Consider the following 13,164-nt stretch of genomic DNA (forward strand, 5'->3'; position numbering starts at 1 on the left):
AAAAATTCCCTTTTTAATAAAATTACTACTATTGTAAGATTTATAATTCCTATGATTAATCATTACACACCATTTTGATTTTAAAGGGAAAAGATGTATTGACTGGTGAATTTGTCAACTTAGCGTTATACTTCAAGCAACATGTATTAAATTGATCTGTTCTGCCATATGGGATTGAAATCGTTTTATTGATGCTTTTCAACAAGAGAGATAAAAAAAAGAGACAATAAATCAGCTTTTGTTTTAACATGTTAACAGAGATATCAAGATAAGATCAGACACAAGTATTTCTTGCCCTCTGAATTGGTCACAAAATACACAGTGATAGTTTGAAAGGATTTTGTTATGCAAAAAAAAGATTGTGACACTATTTACATGTGACAGATACAAAATAGACAAGGCAAACAAACAAAATAGACAAACTGAAAGAAATTTTAAAGGTATAGTTCACTCAAAAATGAACATTCTGTCATTAATTACTCATCCTCATGTCGTTCCAAACCCGTAAGACCTTCGTTCATCTTCAAAACACCAATGGAGATCTTTTTAATTAAACCTGAGAGCTTTCTGTCCCTCCACTGACAGCGTGCACCTGAGACCTGCTGTCAGACTCTAAAATGGAGTTTGCTCACAGGGTCGCAAGACAACGTAAAGTACATTCATCTGATGAGTTTTATCAGAGCCCGTCATTCTCTGGTTTTATCAAGTTGAGGTCAATAGCGCGCGCTCTCTAATATAGGCATATATTTTGCCGCTATGTGAACAAATCCAGCAAAATGCGCCGACGCGTTTGTTGACCCCAGAGGAATAACTTTAGCCTTAACCATAAATTGTGATTAAATATATATATGATCACTCACATCAAGACGCCGCTGCGGTGGTGGAGTCCATGCAGGAGCAGCGTTTGTCACTGCGTCTCTTTTCAGCGGGAGCTGTGTGGAGAAGCCCATTTCCACCTCGCGTTGGAGAAGCAATCCCGGGAAAATGCAGGTTTCACACTCACGGTCTTCCAGGCCAAGTGCATGCAAACACTGGCGCCTATTTTCCAAGTCTGCTGGAAAGCTATGCAGTCCAGCAGTCAGTGCTATTCAAAAATCTACCAGCCACTCAATGTTTTTACCAGCCACTTTCTTGTTTTTAACCGACAATGTGTAACTGTCTGCATGTGAAAATTAATACTACAAGATATACAATACTTAAGCAGTTTATTTTAAAAGTTATTAAAGAGATCGTTAATATAGTCCAAGTGACTCCAGTGGCTCAATCTTAAGTTTATAAAGCGACGAGAATACTTCTTGTGCGCAAAAAAAACTAAAATAATGACTTTATTCCACTATTCATTTCCTTCTCTTACATGTCACACGCATCACGCACATGACCAGCGTCGGCCAATAGTGAGCCTACATGGTGACGTGTAACACAGACGCGCTGAGCAAAAACACTACGTGAACCAACTCGAGGCCCAGAGAGAAGGAAATGAATAGTGGAATAAAGTCGTTATTTTTGTTTTTTTTTGCTCACAAAAAGTATTCTCGTCGCTTGATAATACTTAAGATTGAGCCACTGTAGCCACTTGGACTATATTAACGATCTCTTTAATAACTTTTCTGGGCCAGCAAGTTTCAGTCCCTTAGAAGCCTATGGAGGAGTGATCCAGCTGTCATATTTCATCAAAAATATCTTAATTTGTGTTCCGAAGATGAACGAAGGTCTTACGGGGGTTGGAACAACATGAGGGTGAGTAATTACTGACAGAATTTTCATTTTTGGGTGAAGTAACCCTTTAAGTGTATTCAATTATGTATTAACTTCAGCTTAACATCTATTTGACTACACTTCAAGTGTAAATAGTATACTAAAATGGAACAACTTTTTTTAAACTTCAAGTGCAAGATTCATGAGCAATTAAGCACACTTACAGTACAATTGCATTGTATCGCCATTCTAATGGAAATACACTTAAAAAGGCATTGCAGCACAAATTATTGTGTTTAAGTACATTTTGTGCATACTGCTATCATACTATAAACTATGTTAATTTAGTATGCCTCTGTAATATTTCAAGTGATCTACAAATGCACTTCCTACACTGTAAAAAAAAAAAAAAATCCCGTAAAAAAACGGTAAATCTCTGGCAGCAAAGTTTCCAGACGGATCCCGTTAAATTACAGAAAATAACCATTTCACAAACACCGTAAAAATACAGAATTGACTTTACTTAATTAAATTAGAGTACATTACTGTTGATAATGGCATATTAAACCGTGGAAAAACGGATAAATGATGTCAAATTACATAAAAAAAAAAAAAAACATTTAACTTTCAGGTTAAACTGTAAATTTAGGGTTTTATAAGGTTATTTTATAATAATACTGTCTATCTAATTATCTTTTAATATATAGTTTTTCTGTGTTAAATAACTGAAGTTATGTATAAAAATGCAATAAGTACATAACTTCAAATACAAAGTTTGTATATTTACAGTTTTAATTTTTGCAGATCCAATTTCACAACTTTGTCCAATCTCTAATTAAGAACTTAATAATAGCAAATTTAGTCAATTTCTGTTAAATTAACTAAATGTATCAGTACACAATACCTGCACATTTACAGTATTACTCATTAAACAAACACTGAACATCAAGATACGTGAATGATAGGAAATACAAGCTTAGTATATAATTTAGAACATGTAAAAATATCCACATTAAAAGACAACTGCTGTATACCTTTATACTCTAATATAACGTATTATTTTACACATTTACAATGACATTTTATCCAAAGTGACTTAAAAATTAAGAGAACAATAGAAGCAGCAAGTGCAGTGACAAGTCCCAGTTAGTGTAGCACAGTACACATAGCAAGTTTTTTTTTTTGTTTTTTTTATAAAAAAAACAAGTAATAAAAACTCAGTGAGTGTTTTAGCGCAATTTTCTCACGTCATGGGATCACAACACTAAGAGATAGTAAATGAAAGAGAAAATAAGTTGCTCGAGAATATAACTTTGTCTTGAAACTTAAAAGAACTTTCTGAAATCAAATCAGCAATGGATAATAAAAAAGGCACAATCACTTGACTAGTTGAACATCATTTTTTTTATTAGCTCATTATTTTTTACATCTTGTGTTCACTCAATATCCTCGATTTTCTCTGTATCAGCTTCCTTTTCTGCTTTGTCCTCTTCAGATTCTTCCTTCTTTTCTGCTTGACTATTGGCTTGTGACTTTGTAAACTCTTCTTCTGCTTTCGAGATATTTGCCAAAACATCCTCTGAAAGCCACGAGTCATCGTAGAAATCAGATAAGCCTGATGAGGAAGCCGTTGGTGTGGATGTCGCCATCTTTTGTCGCTTTGCTGAACGTTCTTCCATTTATTTTGCAACAACCTCTTGTCGTTTTCTCATATATTCTTGCTCCTTCTCCAAATCTTGATCGATACCTTCATTGATTTCTTGCCGTAATTCAGTGGAATTAATTGTGCTCATGACTCTTGTGAATACCGTATTTCTGTGGAACAATAGTTTTATAGGTGAAAAGGCAATATTTTTCTTATTTCCCTTCATATAAAGTTTTAATTAATTTTTGAAGCATAAAGGAAAGATTTTTGATCAATTCTTTTTTTTCTAATATTATTGTAAATTTTAGAAGCTATCGATTGCAATTTGTTTCAACTCGATAGCTATTATGGTTGCCAAGGACAAGGCTTTTAAAGTGTCCCACTATGACAATAATAATGTTTTTTAAGTGAAGTTCAATTACAACCTAAACATCATACTTTCAGTGCAATGTTATTATAGTGTAAGGTAGAAACAAATTGTCTGAAGTATATTTCATCTGTACTTTTATCCCCATTTTGTTATAAGCATGAATGTTGCTATTACACTACAAGTGTATTATATTACAATTCAGTTCAAATGCATTACATCAACAGATTACAAATTGCATTTCAGAAAAGGATCTTTATTATTGACACAAAAGTAACACACAAAAGCAGATATTGGCAAAAGGAGGAACCTTGAACAGTCGACTTTCTCTGAAATGCCGGGAAGAGAACAATGGCGAACAACTTATTACAACTCTCTGTATTACAAATAAGCGTACTTACTATAAGTACACTAAATTACCACTATACATTTTTGTATTTTAACATATTTTATGAAAGTACTCCGATATGCCACTAAAAATACTTATTTTAGAGTGTACTGTATAAAGTGTACAGAAGTCACACTTCTAATGAAGTGAGATCATAGTACACTTTAAAAAAGTATACTAACAATTAATTTCCAAAAAATATTCTTCCCATAAGTACACTGAATTGCCACTCTAAGTATATCAAATTTAATACACTTAAAAAAACTTCTATACAATTTAAAATACTTTAACAACAAAGTACACTTTCAAAAAGTACATTTTAAAAATAATTTGATTATTGGTAAATTAGTATACTTACTTTTTGGACTCTTAAGTTGAACTTAATTACATATTTTTTGAAGTATACTTTTAAAAAGTACATATTAAATACTCTTTAAATAAAGCAAAACAAGTAGAAGCATACTTGTTTTATACTTCATGTACTTGATTAATATTTCTAATACACTAAAGTATACTACTTTTTTACCTGGGCGTGCTTGTTTACTGTAGCTTTTGTAATCTCTCGCTTTTGTAAGATTGTTCACCGCCCCTTAGGAAAAGTATCCATGGTTTTGTGATCGATTATTACTGGTTGTATTACCATAGTTTTCCGACAAATATAATTAAATGGTGGATAACATTGTGACTATAATCTATCAGAAAAAAACAAAACAAAAACCACTCTGAAACGTCCTGTGAAATCCGTGCTTGCAAAGTCCGTACATGAAACACACTTGTTTGTTAACATTGTCAGTAGGGCTGCACAATATATCGCAATTATCGAAATATCGCGATATACATATCGCAACAGCTTGCAAAAACTGGGGTCATGAACAAAAGACAAAGAGAAAATCACTCACTGCTCTTGGCTGAATAACCTTTGTAGCTTTAATAAGAATCAGAATATATTAAATTCATACAGTGAAAACTAAGCAGTGTTTTATTTTTTACATTTGATTATTCAATTTCTTAAGTTATTAAATAAACCTAATGTACAGGGGTGCAAACACATGTATGGTCAAAAAAGAGAGAGGTAATCGAAGCCCTCGTCCCGTGGCAAATATCCAGATACTTACATTGCCACCCACCCCTGCCACCCCCGGCCCACCCCTATAGGCACATATAGTCAAATGAAATTCTGAAAAACTATCTAGCACTTCTTCTTGTTTTACTACTCCTTCCTGAAAACAATTTCACCTGATGATTTGAATAGCTCTTTTTGTAAAGAATTAATAATTCTAGGATGATTGGGGTAATTTTGTAGGGTAGGCCTATAGCATCTGCATAGAAAATAATAAACAAATTACAAGCATATATAAATACAATAAAACACAAATACACGTGAAATAAAGCAGTGCTTTATGTTTATCAGGTAAATTAACTATTAAGTTAATTTAAAATTTAAAATAACACTGCCTTCACTGTATACATTCAATATGATTCATATAATTAATACAGTTTATCTTTAGACAAACGTGATTTTTCTCTTTCTCTTTTGTTGTTTGATTAACTTTGGTGACACAAACTGGTATATTGGGTGCTGTCCCTTTAAGACGAATGCGCGTGTCTACCGGTAATACGCATCCTTTTCTTTCTCTGACTGCGTTTACGGGCAAACTCGTTGACACGGGAACTGACTTTTTTTTCACATGTCTGTTCAAACACAAATAGATAAGAAAGAAAGGGGAATTTGGTGTTCACGAACTTCACGTGCTGTCTGTGACTGCGTGGCAAAATAGGCTACAGAATTAATATTTCGTTCTGTATTGACAGGGGCAATATTTGAAAATCGATAATTAGGCCTATTTTTTAAATTACAATTATATATGCATTGATGTCAAAACCGAGAGACTTTCAAACATCAAAATGTAATTTATTAATATGTATTTGCGCCTTCTATTTTGCCTGGAAACTTCCACCACGCTGCGTGTCGCATGAAAAATAGGCGTCGGTTCTATTACTAGCACTCGCGCTCGCCGTACTATTCTTTGAAACGATAGGGGGCGACTCGAGTAATTGTCCTCTAAACCATCAGGAATCAGCAGTGAGAAGAAGAAAGCTATACACACGTGACAATGTTTATTTTAGTACACCACCACCAATACCACACTACAAAAAGAATCGTGTAAAACCCAGTAAACCCTGAGATTATTACTCGTGACAATAAAACAAAATATATGGATATTAGAATGTGTAAAAAACAAAACTAAATCAACGATCTCCTTCATATTTTCTAATTTCACTAAACATTTCATTAAGTTTCGTGAACATTTTTATTAAACATGGACCTTTATGTTCATTAAAAATACTTTTTATGCTATTGTATGCTCATTTTTTAAATGTAAGCAACTCATTTATACTGCAAACTGGGTGCTGGTGTGGTGAGAAGTTCGAGCTCGGCCAGATTCGGCTCGAAGTCGTTCATCTTCGGATGCGGCGCCGCGTGCGTTGTTACAAAAAATGTCGCGCACACCGCCAGCCGAAATTGGGTCTTGCGAACCCAACGCGCACGACCGCCCACACCGCAATGACGTCATTTTTGCCGCACGCACCTTCGCGCTCGTGCGGACGCGTCAAGTATAAACCAGGCTTAAGGCCTATTTATACTTCTGCGTCGAACTCCCGCCGTAGCTACGTCGTAGGCTGTGTTTAGCGCGCGTACTCTACGGCGTACCCTGACGTGCACCTCTCCAAAAATGTAACAACGCGTCAATTCTACGCGGACACAAGCGCTGTGATTGGTCTGCCAGAACCCCTCCCTCGGGGTTTCACACGCTCCCTAGGTACGCGTCAACGCGGACAACGACACAGAAGTATAAATTAAAACCAACACGTTGCCTACGGCGTATAGGCTCCGGCGTAGGTCCGACGCAGAAGTATAATGAGGCCTTTAACCTGTTAACATGGGAGCCGAAATAAAAACGAACACGCCACGGAGGCAGTGTGTAGACGGCCGGAAAGGCGCGGCGCCGAACTCTGGTCTCAGCATGCATTGCAGAGTGAGACACTAGTGGTTCACGCTTGCGCACATACTGCTGTTTTGGCGCGCCGTGTTCTGATTTGCTTATTTCCTATTTACTTTTTGGTGAAATTATAATCAGGTCCTCTCCCTTTTTAAAGATACTAGTACTAGTTCTTATTTATTAGATACTAGTACTTATTAATTAGCTATTAGTACTTATTCAAAAATACTAGTACCTATTTATTACATACTAGTATTTATTCCAAATGTTACTAGTAAGATTTTTTATTTTACCAGTAAGATTTTTAATTTAACTCTCCAGTGGCCATTCTGACTAGTCATAACAATAGACGAGTAAAAAAGCAGTTGTGACTAGTAAAATAAGAGTAGTTACTAGTAACAATTACAAAAGATACTAGTGTCTAAATAGGTACTAGTATCTATTGAATAAGTACTAGTAGCTAATTAATAGGTACTAGTATCTAAAGAATAAGTACTAGTATCTAAAGAATAAGTACTAGTATCTATTGAATAAGTACTAGTAGCTAATAAATAAGAACTAGTATCTAATGAATAGGTACTACACTGTAAAACCTAACAGTAATATTAACTAAATACAATTGAGTTCACAGCACTCAAATATTACCGAAACTTGAATGACTGAAACAGAACTCAAACTGAATGAGTTATAGAACATTTCTAGATCCCAGAATGATAATTGTATAATTAAGTGATTGATTAAGTGATGATTGAGCATTAGTGATGAGCACCTGGTGTTAACAAGCAGAATCACTTAAGGAAAGAGAAACACAAGAACTACAACTGACTTCAGCCACAGCAAAATCAACTGGAGATAAAAGAAGACATTAAATATCTCAAGATCTCAGCAGAGGAGGATTAAACAACTCCACGAACAGCATTACAAGCTTCACTTATTATTAACCAGTTTGACTTTATTACTGCCATTCGTCTACAGAAGTTCTTATTAGATTTAACAAAGGTTTAGAAGTTGATGATTTGAGTTTCATTTAAGGTCACCATGATGGAGATCAGCGTTTGCTTTAGTTGGGCTCTTGACCCTTGACTTTTGCACAAGATTTTCTTTGGCTGCTATAATTGTGTGTTTATAAAACATATTTGTTATGGCACAAAAGGCAAGGAGAAGTCTGATTGGGTGTTGATGGTGAAGGACTGATGATGACAATCATCATTTAGTGACTTAATTCACTGGTTTCATTCAGAGTCTGATCTCTGATTAAAAGGGCAACATATTTGTTTTACTCAAAACTGTGATTTTACAAATAGTTGTGCACAAAAAGTTTCACAGAAAAGGTATTGCATTACTAAGACTCACACAGACATCAAGAATCAGCATATGAATCTCAACAATGGTGACCATTAAAAAATGATTCATGCTGCAATGCATGCTGGGTACTAGCATAATATAAAACTTATCCATGGCTCCCAGCATGCATCGCGGCATAAATCATTTTTTAATGGTCACCATTGTTGAGGTTCATATGCTGATTCTTGATTACTGTGTAAGTCAGCATGATACCATAGAGGCTTTTAAAATCTGATTGTCACAACAATGGGCCTTACAGCAGAATCAGTTCTATTATAATGATTAATACAAGTAATACATCATCATTCTAATCAGAGATTAGGCTCTGGAAATGATCAGAGAATCAAGTCACTAAATGATGATTTTTATCATCTTAACACAACCACATGCTCATTTTTTCTTTTGGCGTATGTGTCATAATGAATGTGTTTTATAAACACTCAGTTACAGCAGCCAAAAGAAAAACTGGTGTTATAAAGTCAAGGGTCAAGAGCCCAACTAAAGCAAACACTGATCACTATCATGGTGTCTTTAAATGAAACTCAAGAAATCATCATTAGCCATCATTAGCATTAGCATCATTAGTAATAAGTGAAGCTGGTAATGCTGTTTGTGTAGTGGTTTAATCCTCCTCTGCTGAGATCTTTAGAGATTTAAACGTCTTTTGTCTTGAGTTGATTTCATCTAAGGCTGTGGTTGGAAGTCAGTTGTAGTTCTTGTGTTTCTCTTTCCTTCATTGATTCTGCTCGTTAACAGCAGGTGTTAATCACTAATGCTCAATTATCACTTAATTAATCACTTAATTTATTGACTGCAATGTATATCTACTTTTAGTAAACTCAACTGAAATAAGTTCAGAGTACTCATAACTATTGTTTTTATAAACTTAATTGAATTGAGGCAATCGGTTTCCTCAAATGAAATGAGTTAGCTTAACTTGTTGGGTTTTACAGTGTAGTATCTAAAGAATAAGTACTAGTATCTAATAATAAGTACTAGTAACTAATAAATAAGTACTAGTATCTAATAAATAAGAACTAGTATCTAATGAATAAGTACAAGTATCTAATAAATAAGTACTAGTAACTAATGAATAAGTACTAGTAACTAATGAATAAGTACTAGTAACTAATGAATAAGTACTAGTAACTAATGAATAAGTACTAGTATCTAAAGAATAAGTACTAGTATCTAAAGAATAAGTACTAGTTTCTATTGAATAAGTACTAGTAGCTAATTAATAAGTACTAGTATCTAATTAATAGATACTAGTATCTAAAGAATTAGTACTAGTATCTAATAATAAGTACTAGTATCTAATGAATAAGTACTAGTACCTAATAAGACTAGTCACTATTGGAATAAGTACTAGTATCTAATAAATAAGAACTAGTACCTAATGAATAAGTACTAGTATCTAAAGAATAAGTACTAGTATCTAAAGAATAAGTACTAGTATCTATTGAATAAGTACTAGTAGCTAATTAATAAGAACTAGTATCTAATTAATAGGTACCAGTATCTAATGAATAAGAACTAGTATCTAATGAATAAGTACTAGTACCTAATAAATAAGAACTAGTCACTATTGGAATAAGTACTAGTATCTAATAAATAAGAACTAGTACCTAATGAATAAGTACTAGTATCTTTAAAAAGGTACTAGTACCTAAAGAATAAGCACTAGTACTTAATGGAATAGATACTAGTATCTAAAAAATAAGTACTAGTAGCATGAAAATAGAGACTAGTCGGTTTAAATGATTAAATGTTAAAACGGCTTGCCATATACATTATGAATAAATGTATTTGGATCAAGTTCGAGGGACTTAGACGTCCCGCCAACACTCGTCCAGCTATGTTCAGTAAGAACGTCTAGTATATCACTCTCTAAGCCATTTAGTAGCATAATACTTATCCAACACTTTGTGAGAGCATCTAGCTGTGATCAGCATTTTTGGGGATTCCAGTTTATGAGCAAAAACAGTTTACAGTAACACTTTAGAATAATTTCCCATGAATAGATAACTATACAGGATGTAATGCAAGACAAATGAGTCCATTAACACGTCAGCTTCTACTCAACTCAAATGCATACAAGATTAATTAATCAGTTAGTAATATCAAATTAAAGATTTCAAAGGTAGTTCCTTATGAGCCAATCAATATGTCAGCCATAAAGCCAACGTGGTCATAAAGCACATCACTAATTACTCATTTTAAAATAATGGTCCAGGGCTGGTCTTACTATGCGTGTGTATGTTAAAATATAGTCTGAGATGCAATCAGTCAACTTTTTTACTCGGAATATAATATTTTACTTATATTTTACTATAATCATAAACTGCATCACTAATTACACAAGTGTTACAGGCACTCTTAAAGAACTACTAGTGATCAGGACTGCGTTTCTCAAAAGCATTGTGAGAAGTTGATTATAGAGAGCATTGGTGGGAATGGTTCTATAATCTACTTTTGCTTTAGGGAAACGCAGTCCTGATCACTAGTAGTTCTTTAAGAGTGCCTGTAACACTTGTGTAATTAGTGATGCAGTTTATGATTATAGTAAAATATAAGTAAAATATTATATTCCGAGTAAAAAAGTTGACTGATTGCATCTCAGACTATATTCTAACATACACACGCATAGGAAGAGGGTTAAAGCTGAAGCAGGGTAAAGAATAAAAGCATGATGTTATGGCAGTATTTGACCAACAGCCTGAAGGAATCATCATTTTCTTTAATTCTAACGCACCTTTGTGAAAATGGGTAGGTGATACTTAATAAGTCTAAGTTGGATACTTGCACGTCTCACCTGTTTGAAAGAGAGTCCTAATGCAGTTTGTTGAGGATCCAATTGATCTCTGCTGAACCAGGTTGATGCAGAAGCTCTATGATGAATGGAAAGACAAGACCGCAGACTGGCTCAAACCTATAGGGGTCCTTTGAAGACTTCTAGCTCAGCATCCTCATGTTCACATCAGTAATTCCCATTCTTCCTGCTCTCCATTGATCGTTTAAAGCGTGAGGATGTCACACCCTCAGGAGTGAGTGAGTCAGTATGGAGTTGTGTAGGGAGAACGGGGATGGTTGCAACATGGCTTATTTCTCCAAACAGGAATGAGCTAGAGAGATAATATTCATATTATGCTCAGTTATCCCCTCTTCATTCCTGGAAGAAAGCAGACACGTGTGAACATTCCTTCTTCGAAGTTAAAAAAGTATTTTTTTACATGATTTGTGTTGCCATACTGTCTAAACTGTTTGCAGTGAAGCATTCATATAATTTAATCAGTGTTATCTGAGCTTCTAAAAGGCGTAGCTAGTATGTGTTAAAACTATTGTGTCAAGATAACATAGCAAGTTTTATCATGGCTGTCAGTGTAGGGCCCTTTTCACAACATTGATGTAGAACCTTGTCATAACACAAATTATAATTTTATGTACTAATAAAGAACCCTTTTTAATAGTCAGGTATCTCAGACTAGGCATACATTTGTTCTGTTCTGTGTTTTCAGTATATGCCACAAGAGAGGAAATGCACAACAGATAGTGTGTTGGGTAACACTTTATTTTACAGTGTCCTTGTTACATTTGCTACATGTTACCATAGCAATTACAGTAAATTATGCATCATTACATGCAACTAACCCTCAACCAAATCCTAATCCTACCCTAACCCTATAGTAAGTACATGTAGTCAATTAATATTACTCAGTACTTAAATATATAATTACACTGTAACAATGACACCTTAAAATAAAGTGTAACTGTGTGTTGTCCCTTTGTTCGTGGGCTGGTTGTATAAACTGCTAATCTTACAACTTCTACATTAAATTTTTTTCTTTAAGACTGTTCATAGCTTTTTTAAATCAGTTACATAAAACGTAGATTAGACAAATTTGATACAGAAACGTAAGACTTTAGACACTGTCTTAACATAATAGCTATGTTTATGCAACCAGCCGCAGATGTTAGCAGCAAACATAGAGAAGCATAAAGGCAGGACACTGAGGTCTGAGGCAAAAGACTGAGGCCATTTGCCACATAACCTTGCAAGAATATATAAGAATCTATATAAGAATATATTCCAACATGCACTTAAACACACACAGTTCTTTAATCTTTCACAGAAGTTCACAGAAGTATAATTAAACTTCAGTGCGTTGCTTTTGATTTTAAAATATATTTTTAATTGACCAAAACCTGGTTGTTACTTGAAAGTGTTCAGCTCAAAATACGCCTCAGATCATTTATTATAGCTTGTCAAATTTGCCCCTTTTTAGGTGTGAACAAAAACGCGCCGTTTTTGTGTGTGTTTCCTTTTTAAATGCAAATGAGCTGAAACCGTCATGTTTAACTTTTACACAAGTTGACACATTTCCCCGGCAGAACGGTTTGCATGCTTTGCTCGAACTTTTGCCATTGCGTTAGAACTGCATGGTTACATTGTTGTCATTTGCCAAACCAAATGGCGGTGCCGTGGGTGGATGCAGATTAAGAGGCGGTAATATTATAATAAGATCCCCTTCCTACATCAGAAGGGGAGTGAAATCTGATCAGCTTATTTTTTGACATGCTTGCAGAGAAAGGCTTACCAAAACAAAGTTACTGGGTTGTCACTTTTCATGTTTTCTGGGTTGGTAGAAGCACTGGGGACCCGACTATAGCAATTAAACACAGAAAAAGTCAGATTTTCATTATATGTCCCTTTTAATAAATG

The 13,164-nt window shown here is 34.4% G+C and overlaps 1 long non-coding RNA gene across 3 annotated transcripts in view; it reads right to left on the minus strand.

The window, feature by feature from the left end:
- The window catches only part of LOC311293439, a 32,799-nt gene that overhangs the window by 9,117 nt on the left and 10,518 nt on the right, over positions 1-13,164 (minus strand). The window contains exons 2-3 of one of the 3 annotated variants that reach the window (XR_014627933.1): positions 13,040-13,105; positions 11,257-11,613 (exon numbers count right to left, since the gene is read on the minus strand). This is a non-coding gene — a long non-coding RNA (uncharacterized lncRNA). Of the gene's footprint in view, positions 1-2,531; positions 3,511-11,256; positions 11,614-13,039; positions 13,106-13,164 lie in introns of those variants that run through there. The other 2 variants (XR_014627934.1, XR_014627932.1) reach the window with 2 other exon arrangements.

The sequence above is a fragment of the Rutilus rutilus genome (assembly GCF_951802725.1).
Source record: "Rutilus rutilus genome assembly, chromosome: 7".
Classification (NCBI taxonomy): domain Eukaryota; kingdom Metazoa; phylum Chordata; class Actinopteri; order Cypriniformes; family Leuciscidae; genus Rutilus; species Rutilus rutilus.